Consider the following 10129-nt stretch of genomic DNA (forward strand, 5'->3'; position numbering starts at 1 on the left):
GCATCTTCCAGGCAGCTTCAGCCCAGGCTGCTTGGACACCCACTGTGCGGACTAGCCTACATGACCCAGCCAGCTCTTTTGCTTTGCAGACTGACCAGCTTACCTCTTCAATGCCTTGCCAAACCAAACTCTGCCAGCTTGGCCGACTTAAAATCTGTTGTACCACCTCATCAATCTTGCTGCTTACCTGCCAAGCAATAGCCCAGTTGTCCTGGCATGCTTGTTTAATGTCAATCCTGCAGGTCTTAACCAGCTGCTCCACCAGAGGGTTTTCAGGATGCCCTGCCCACAACAATCTCTCAAAAATAGAAGTTTGGAAGTCTTAATCCCCAAGTGTCAATTTGTCAAATAACACAATATAAAAAAAGGACTCCACAAAACATTGTTCAAACACCCTGCCTTAGTTCATCGCTCAAGAAGAAATAAGAAAATCACTTGAGCACAGAGAAAAAAACATATTTATTCACTGACTATTCTGTCCACCATAGTGAAAAGGACTCCATTTCTTTATCAGCTTTTCACCAAGATTTTCCTTTTCTTGATCTTGTTTCATTTTGCTCTTTCTTAATTTTTTTTTTGTTCTGTTTGAATTTCTACTGATTGATTCAAGGACTGCTACACACACACACACACAAACACACACACTTTTTTTCTCACTTACTCTCTTTTTGAGCTTTTTAATGTTATTCCTTTTTTGTTCTTTTTAGTTACACATGACTGCAGAATGTATTTTGACATATACACAAGTGGAATATAACTTCCCATTTCTATGACTGTATACTACATGGTATTATAATGGTACTGTATTCATGTATGAATATAGAATAATAATGTGCCACTCATTGCATAATCTTCCCATTTCTATGCCCCAACCCGCTTGTACAATCTGGTGAACTTACACCTCTCCCTTCCCACCTATTGTGAATCAGCACCCACATAGCAGAGAAAATATTCACCCTTTGCTGATGTAGGAATGATTAATTTTCCTTAGCATTGTAACCTACATTTCCATTTACTTACAACCAATGTCATAATTTTATTTTTTTAATGGCTGAGCAATTATACATTGGTAAAATTTAATATATTTTCTTTAACCATTCATCTATTGAAGAACATCTAAATTGGTTTCATAGCTTGGCTATTGTGAAATGAGTTGCTATAAACTTTGCCACATCACTACAGTGTGTTGATTTTAAGTCCTTTTGTTATATGTTAATGAGTGAGAAAATAAGGTCAAATGGTAGTTTTATCCTAAGTTTTCTGAGGAATCTATATGCTTTTCATATTGATCGTACCAATTTGTATTCTCCCCCACATGGTATGTGTGTACCTTTCCCCCCACATCCTCACCAACATTTATTGTTACTTGTATTCTTTATTTTTGCCACTGCAACTGTAGCTGGATAAAATCTATGTAGTTTTAATTTACATTTTTCAAATTGCTAAGAATGTTGTACTTTTTAAATATATTTCTTGACCATTTGCATTTCCTTTTCAGTGAAGGTTCTGTACATATCCTTTGCCCATTTAATGTTTTGGTTATTTGTTTTGGGGATGTTAAGTTTTTGCAAATCTTTATACATCTTGGAGAGTAATGGTGTATCTGAGGTGCAGGTGGCACAGACCCTCCCATTCTATAGAATCTCAATTTATGTTATTGATTGTTTCCTTTCTGTGAATAAGTATTGTAGTTTAATACAATCCCATTTTTTGATTTCTTATTTTATTATTTTGTTCTTTTTGAGTCTGGTTGGGGAAATCAGTTCCTAAAATGATATGACATAGATTTAGGTGTATATATTTTTTTATTTGGGGCAGGGTGTTTTCTGTGATACTTAGGTACTTGATCATGTAGAATTGAATTTTACACAGATTGAGAGATAGGTGTCTAATTTCATTTTCTTACATATGGATATCCAGTTTTTCTGTACCATTTATTGAAGAGGCTATATTTTCTTCACTGTATTTATGGTGCCTCTGTTTAATATGAGATAATTGTATTTTTGTGTGTGTCTCCATGTCTTCTATTATGTACCATTGGTATTCATGTCTGCATTTGTTCCAGTACCAATATGTTTGTGATACAATACCTCTGTATTACAATTTAAGGTTTGGTATTGTGATACCTTCTGCTTCATTTTCTTGCTGAGTATTGATATAACCATTAAGAACACCGTATTTTTTGAAAGGAATATCATGGCTGTATTTTCTGAGTCTGTAAAAGTGTCATAGGAATATTAATTGGAATTGCAATTTATCTGTATAGCAAGTTTTGTTTTATGACCATTTGCTAATGTGAATTTGCCTTTCCAAGAAATGAGTGGGTAATCTTTCTCTCTTCTAAGGTATTCTTAGATTTCTTCCTTTATTGTGTTATTTTCATTGTAGTAATCTTTCACATCTTTTGATAGATATATTGCCAAATATTTTTAGGCTATTATGACTCTGATAGTTTCTTTAATTTCTATTTCAGTTTATTCATCTGTTAGGAATATAATTGATTTATTTTATTTTATTTTATTTTTTGAAACTTTAAGGTCAGTTTATTAAGTTCAATGATGAAAGTGATCAGAAGAATATTCTCCTGAAAATTATTTTTTTCTTAGAAAAAAAGAAAGGAAAATCAAAACCCTCTAGGCATAGCCACAGATGCTGTGGCAGTCAAGCTTCTCTGTAGATGGGGACAGTCCATTAGTCTGTGGAGTCACTTCCTGGGTCAGCGGGATTGTAGTCTGGATCATCTCCATCATCCTCCAGCTCCAAGTCATCCATTTCCTGGAACAAAGACTCATCTACCTCCACATTGTTTCCAGCATCCTCCAAGAACTGGATATCAGATGTGTCAAGATTATGATCTGTTTCAAACAGCTGTTTCCCACTTAATTTATTTTTTCCTGCTTGCTCTTCTTCTTTCATCCATTTCTTTTTAATTTCCAAAAGTTCTGCATCAAACTTGGCCTTCCAACTTAAGAAATTCTCTATTGTAACAGGAGTGCCATGGCATAATTGCTTTTCTGCTTCTTCTGCTTCTTTCTTTTTGTTTCTTTTCTTCTTCTCTTCTAGTTTTTATCTGATCTACTATTTCATTTAATTTTTCTTGCACAGCTGCCACTAGAGTAAAGATCATCACCATACCAAGATTTTCTTCAGCCTGTACTGCTAATAATTTTAAAATGTCTGAGACATCATCTTCTAGGTTTTCCTGGGAGAATATTTCATAAAGGGGAGCTTCATCTGGGTATTTTTCACTGTATGTAAACTTGAGAGTAGTCTGAACAGTTTCATCATTTTCTCCAGCCTCAGATGTCACAGTAATGGTGAAACTGGGTGGATTTTCTAATAATACTTTCCTGAGCCTCCATTATCTTGCTTGTAGCAAGAAAAAAGTCTCAGACTAGATAATGTCTAGTATCCATACCAACCTAATAACCTATGAAACTACAGCGGAACAGAAATTCGGGCCACATCATTCACGAGGCACTTTGAAGAATGTCAGGGAGGCGGGAGGTGTGTTTTTCTTTTTTCTTTTTCTTTCTTTTTTTAAGAAAAAAGGTCGACAAAGTCCAGGGACTATGCTACTGTCAACACTGATCCTACGTTACTCTAAGAAGAGCACTCGGAATCCCACAAATTTTCACACATCATCCAATGAAAAACAACTTCTATCGAGTTAGGGGTGAATACACTAAAACTCACACCTTTGTGGTTCTGGAAAAATAATTTCATTTGGAGTATCTTTTGGCGTATTTCACTGAATCTTGGGTGGATATAGGTTACATGGAAAGCAACGTGCTCTCGACCCAGTTCCAGGCCTGACAGTCTCCAGGGTCCTCACAAACCTCACCCGAACTTTCAGATCTCAGTGAACAAGCGGAAAAGGGGAAATAGCCATTAAATTCCTGGCAAAGTGGCTGAAAAACTTGAGGTGAGTGGCGGGCGAAGTGGCCACGCGGACCCATGATCCCTTCTCCACCCCAGACCCGGAGACCGAGGCCTGAAGCAGATCCTGCCCCGTCCCACTCATCCTCATCCTCGAGGCAGCTGCGGGCTCGCGGCCGCAAAGGCACCTGTGAAGGAATCGGGGTAGATGGACTGGAGAGCCTCCAGCTCATTGCGCTGCTCTTCGCCGTAATCTATCATCGTGGCCCTCGCTGCTACCCATGGGTCGCCCCTATACCAGGGAGCGCGCTGCCGCTCAAACCGCGGCCGCGCCGGTTGTCCGGTGGGCGCAGGCGCAGAGTCTCCGGCTGGAAGTCCCGCAGACCAAAGCCAGGCCGGGCCTGCTGAGCCACAACCCCGCGTCGCCCTATAATTGATTTATAGGTGTTTATTTTTATATCATATTACTTTTCTGAATTTCTTCATGAGTTCTAGTTTTCTGGTGGAGTTTTTTGGATCTTCTAAATCTAGAATCATGTACTTATCAAACAGGGAAAATTTCCAATTTGTATCCCTTTAATATCTTCTTTCTAATTATTCAGTCTAGAGTTACTAAGACAATGTTGGATAGAATTGATAAATGATGGCATCTCTGTCTTATTCCAGTTCTAAGAGGGAATGGTTTCAATATATCTCATCTCAGTTTGATGTTTTTCTTGAGGTTAGCGTGTATAGTTTTTAAAATGTTAAGGTGTGTTTCTTCTATCCCTATCTTTTCTTGTGTTTTGAACATAAGTTGATTCTGTATTTAGGCAAATGGTTTTTGTACGTCCATAATATAACCATAAGATTCTTATCTTTAAGTCTATTGATATCATAAATTTTATCTATTAAATTTGTATGTGGAGTCATCTTTGCATATCTGGGATGAATCCCCCCTTGTATTTGTATGCAAGATGCTGGAATTTTAGAAAATTTTTGCATGTATACTTATCGGGAATATTGGTATGAAAATTTCTTTCCTTTGATGTGTCTTTTGTTTTGGTATGAGAGTAACATCAAAGCTTCATAGAATGACTTTGAAAGAGTTTCCTCCTTTTCTATTTCATGAAATAATTTTAGGATAATTGTTTTTTGTGCTTCTTTGAAGGTCTGGTAGAACTTGGCTGAGAGTCTGTTGGTTCTTGACTTTGCTTTGATTAGTTGGTAGGGCTTTGATAGTGCCTTTAATTTTCATTGGTTAAAATTTATCTGTTTATATTTTCTATTTTCTCCTGATACAACATGTGTCAGTCATATGTTTATAGAAATTTGTTGATTTTTTTGTGATTTTCTATTTTTTGAAAGTATAAATATTCAACTAGGTTGTGAATATTGTGTGTATTTCAGTAGTATCCATTGTGATATTTTTTCACCATGAATTTTTGTAGTTTGAATTTTTCTCTTTTTTTGTTAACTTTCATATGAGTTAATGAATTTTATTGATTTTTTAAAATAAATAACTTTTGTTTTGTGGATTATTTCAATTGGTCCTTTTCAATTTCCTCTCTTTCAGCTGAGATTTTAATTAATTTCTTTCTTTTGCTTTCATTGATGATTTGTTCTTTTTTAGGACGTTTAGATATAATATTAGGTTATTTATTTGGTGACATTCTATTCTCTTAATGAATAATCTTAATATAATAAAATTTTCTATTAGCACTGACTTCATAGTGTCATAGTGAATTTGATGTGTTTTATTGCTATTTTTATTGTCCTCTAAGTATTTTTACATTTCATGCCTTATTTATTTCTATCCATTTTTAATTCAACAGCATATTATTTAGTTTCAGGTTTAGAATAATTTCTATTTTGTATTTTATCAATGGCTTATAATTTCATTGTATTATTATCTGATAGGATACAATGTATTATCTGTAGTTTTTTATTTACTTAGAAATACTTTGTGACCTAATATATGGTCCATTTTAGGGAAGCATCTACTTGCTTTTGTGAGGAAAGTATATTTGCATGTTGATGGATAATACACTATATACATATACATAAATATTTTAAGTTTAATTATTAATTGTATTTTTATTTGTATACCTCCTTTATTTCATTTTCATTTGGAGGATCAATCCAATGTGAGAGAATTGTGTTAAAGTCACCCAGTATTATTGTTTTGTGCTATGTTTCATTCTGAAATTGAGAATGGTTTGTATAATATATTGTACATAGACTTTCCATTGTTTGGGCCATAAGTATTTTCAATTGTTGCCTCATTGATGTAAAATTCCCTTAGGAAGTATGAAATGACCTTCATTGTTTCTTCTGATTAACTGTGGTTTGAAGTCCACCGAATCTGAAATATGAAGGGAACTCCTGCATGTTTACCAGGTTCATGTGCATAATATACTTCCAATCCTTTGGCCTTTATTCTGTGAATATATTTGCCAAAGAGGTAAGTCTCTTGGAGACACAATGTTGTTGGCTCTTGTATTTTACTCCAGTCTATTATTCTATGTCTTTCAATTAATTGGGATAGGCTATTTTCTTCTCAGGATTGTATAGCAATATGATTTTTATTCATCATCATTTTGATTTATATCTGATTTTTAATTTGAATTAGTTTATCCACTAATTCACTGTTCTTTTTGCTTAGTCCCTCCCTTTGCTGATATTCTCTTATCTTTAATGAAATATCTTATTGAGTATGTCTTATAGTGCAGATTTTCTAGTTTTGAATTTATTTAACAGCTGCTTACCATGGAAGATTTTTGTTTCATTCTCAAATATGAAACTCACTTTAATAAGTTATAATAAACTTGGATGAGAACAGTTTTTTTAAGAACTTGGTATATATTATTCCAAGGCATCCTTGCTTTAGGGTCTGCTTTTTGAGATCAGCTGAGGCCTGGATTATTTTTCTGTCTAAATCTTAATTGCCATTTTTCTCTATCAGACTTTATAATTTTACATATATTTTGTATGTGATGCATTTTTATAATAATGTACCATATTTTGTGTCATATAATTTTGTGTATTTGGGATTCTGTTAGTCTTCTGTATTTCATTTTCCATTTAATTCTTAATATTTCAAAAATTTTCTGACAATATTTCTTTGAAAAAACTGTTCATTTCTTTCCTTTGTATCTCCAAGCTTTCATCAATCTCAATAAGATTAAAATTTGGTCTTTTCAGGTTACCCCATATTTCTTGGAAGTTCTTTTCATGGTCTTATAACATCTTATTTTCATGGTCAACTTCATTTTTCATATTTTATATTTTGTCTTAATTGCCTGAAACTCTGCTTTCCAGATAAGCTCACCTGTTGGTGGTGCTCCCAATACAATTTTTTTTTTTTTTGGTATTGATTCCTTTATTTTGAGGAGTTATGCTTGGTTTTACTTTCAGAATCTCTATATCTTTAATAAAATGTTCTTTCACTTTCTGTATTTTCTCTCTGATTTCAGTCCCCACCCTGATATTTACTTTGCAGATCAGTTTATTTACATTATATATTCCTTCTCTGATATTTCTTCCACTTTACTCTCAATGCATTCTTTAATGGAGTATCTTGATTTGTTTGGGGAGATTTTTTTCTCTGAATATTTTATGTATTTGTGTCTATCCATCTAAATATATGGTTCTGAGGAATTAGAGTTTCTACTGTGTGTACTTCTAGTGTCCCTGTATGCTTCCAGTAACACCTTGCTTAGGAGTAGACAAAAAATAATAGCATGCAATGCAAAACATATGCACCATTTAAATAGTTCTAACTGTGATATCTAAAATGTTAATTATCACAATACACATAAATGGTATGTTCAGATATTGCCTATAATATGAACAGAATGATTGCAATAAGTTTTACAATTTCAAATAATGAAGAGGTACAGAATAGAAGTGATATAGAGTGTGATGATTATGTGGGGAGAGGAGAAAAGATAGAAGTAAAATTTGAAAGATGAATGAAAGTGTGAATGATAGAGATTGGCTGTTAGCATAAGAAAAGAGAGAAAAAATTAAGGGAAACAAAATTGTAAAAGAAAATAATATATATAAAGTATAAATTTAAAAATATAAATAGATAAAGAATACAGAACAAAATTTTTTAAAAGTGCATTCAAATATTCTAGTCCTCCCCACACTGGTCCATAACAAATAACTCCCTTCAAAAATTCTAGAAATGAGGAAAAATATGAGTATGTACAAATATTTATGTACCATTATGGCCACAACTAAACAGGGAAAAAAAAGGAGAAATAATATCCTTGAAAAGTTAACATATTTTTTCTGTTGCAGTTCAAAAGTTTCACAGCTTCTCTTCTTAACAGTTTTGTGCAGGGTAATGAGGAGCATGAAGCTTCACTCTGCACTGCTGGAGTGAGAAACATAATCCCATTGGCATGATCCCTGGAGACTCTGTCTAGCATTAGGTGGGCTATAGGATCTTCATTGAATGCCAATTTTTCTGGAGATTTTAAATCAGCAAATCTAGAGAGACCAGTAATTGCTGGTTCATGCTAGAAAATTGTATACTGGGGGATCTCATGTGTGTTCCACTCATGTGGTGAAAGAACTAAATTTATTCCATACATAATCTTTAGCCTCCACATTTTATGGTCTATGATTTAAAATCCAAGCTCAATATCTCCTACCACTGCTCTTCTGTATTCCCTGCCAGATACATCTTTCCAAGCTGGGGCTGCAAGTTTCAAATATAAGTGCTAAAAATCTCTTTCCTCAGCTACTGTCCTATATACTGCAGGTGCAAAATGTTATCTTGAATTGTACTCTGCATGCCACCTCAAGAGGTGATGGATTCTTTCTTACACATGGTTAATGTGCAGCACAAGCACACATTTCAGTTTAGTAGGGCAATGTCCTTAAATATTCGATATTCAGATAGGTCTCAGGCCTCCTAAAAATGTGGGATATTTAGTAAACTTATCACTCCACTTTTCTAGTGGACAGACCACCTTTGTTGTGTTTTCTGCCTGCATAGCCATGGCAGTTACTGTGCCACTGGGATTTTATTTCTTATTTTATGTTATCCAACATCTGAGTTTCTGGTCTGCTTGGAAAATCCAGTTTTAATTTAAGTAGTCTTTCCTTTTGTTGTTGTTGTTCACCCATTTAGCTGAGAACTGCCTGTTTGATTTCTTGTTTTCTCTCAACAGAACAGGCAGAAAAGCTATCTTCTCTATTCTGTCATCTTGAAAATTTTTTTGAGTTTTAGAAGCATATTTTTCCTTGCTCTGTATTTTGAGATAAAAAAAGCAAAGAGCTCCACAGACTGATGGGAAAATTGTATCACTTGCAGGTATTACATATAAAGTAGGGGTTTCTATCCTCATATCAGATGAAGTGGACATCAAGCCAAAGTTAATCAAAAGGTTACAAAGAATGCCTTTTCATGCTTTTTAAGGGAAATTTATATCAACAAGAAGTAAACAGTCATAAATATTTATGCCCCCCAAATGGAGAATCTACATAAATCAAGAAAACCACTTTTAAATTCAATAATCAAAGAAATCACAACACAATAGCATTGGGTAAGTTTAATGCACCTCTCTCATCATTGCATAGATCCTCAAGCAAAATTTAAGTAAAAATTATGTAGAAATGAAATTAATTATTTTGAGTAACAAACATATATGGAATATTTTATTCATCAAAGATTGAATATATTTTCTTCTTAGCAACATGGATTCTTCTCAGAAATAGACCACACAGCCTAGAAAGTAATTCTTAGCAAATAAAAAAGTAGAGGTTTTTTTTTGAATTATATTTGCTTATAAGGATAGGAATTTGGAAATGAAAAGTAAAATTAAAATAAAAGCTAATGTATCACATGGAGGTTTAATAATATGCTGTTGTTTGATTGATGTATGCAAGAAAATATCAGGGAGAAAGTAAAAAAATACTTAGGAATATATTATAAAAATGCCATCTACAAACTTTTCTTGGACACTATGTAGGCAATATTAAGAGGAAAGTTTAATACATAGAGCTTTTTCATTAAAAAAGTACAAAGTCACTAAATAAATATAATAATGTATACCTCAAAGCCATTGGAAAAGAAGAAAATAACAAAATGAGAAGATTGGAAATAATTAAAATTTTAGCTAAATTCAATGCAAATAAAATATATATTTTAAGAAAACGACCTAACACAAGATTAGTTTTTTGAAAAAATAAGTAAAAGTGGTAGAGCTATGGTAATGCTAATGAAGAAATATAAGAAAATCGATTTACTAATATT

The 10129-nt window shown here is 33.5% G+C and overlaps 1 pseudogene across 1 annotated transcript; it reads right to left on the reverse strand.

Annotated features, from left to right (window-relative positions):
• Positions 1–2529: 2529 nt before the first annotated feature.
• Positions 2530–4296, reverse strand: LOC306652609 (RWD domain-containing protein 1-like; annotated as a pseudogene). Its single transcript, XR_013766754.1, has 2 exons — positions 4068–4296; positions 2530–3345 (listed from the first exon to the last, which is right to left on the reverse strand). The product of XR_013766754.1 is annotated as an RWD domain-containing protein 1-like (transcript).
• Positions 4297–10129: the final 5833 nt, after the last annotated feature.

This window comes from Sciurus vulgaris (assembly GCF_902686455.1).
Source record: "Sciurus vulgaris genome assembly, contig: HiC_scaffold_593_arrow_ctg1, whole genome shotgun sequence".
NCBI lineage: Eukaryota > Metazoa > Chordata > Mammalia > Rodentia > Sciuridae > Sciurus > Sciurus vulgaris.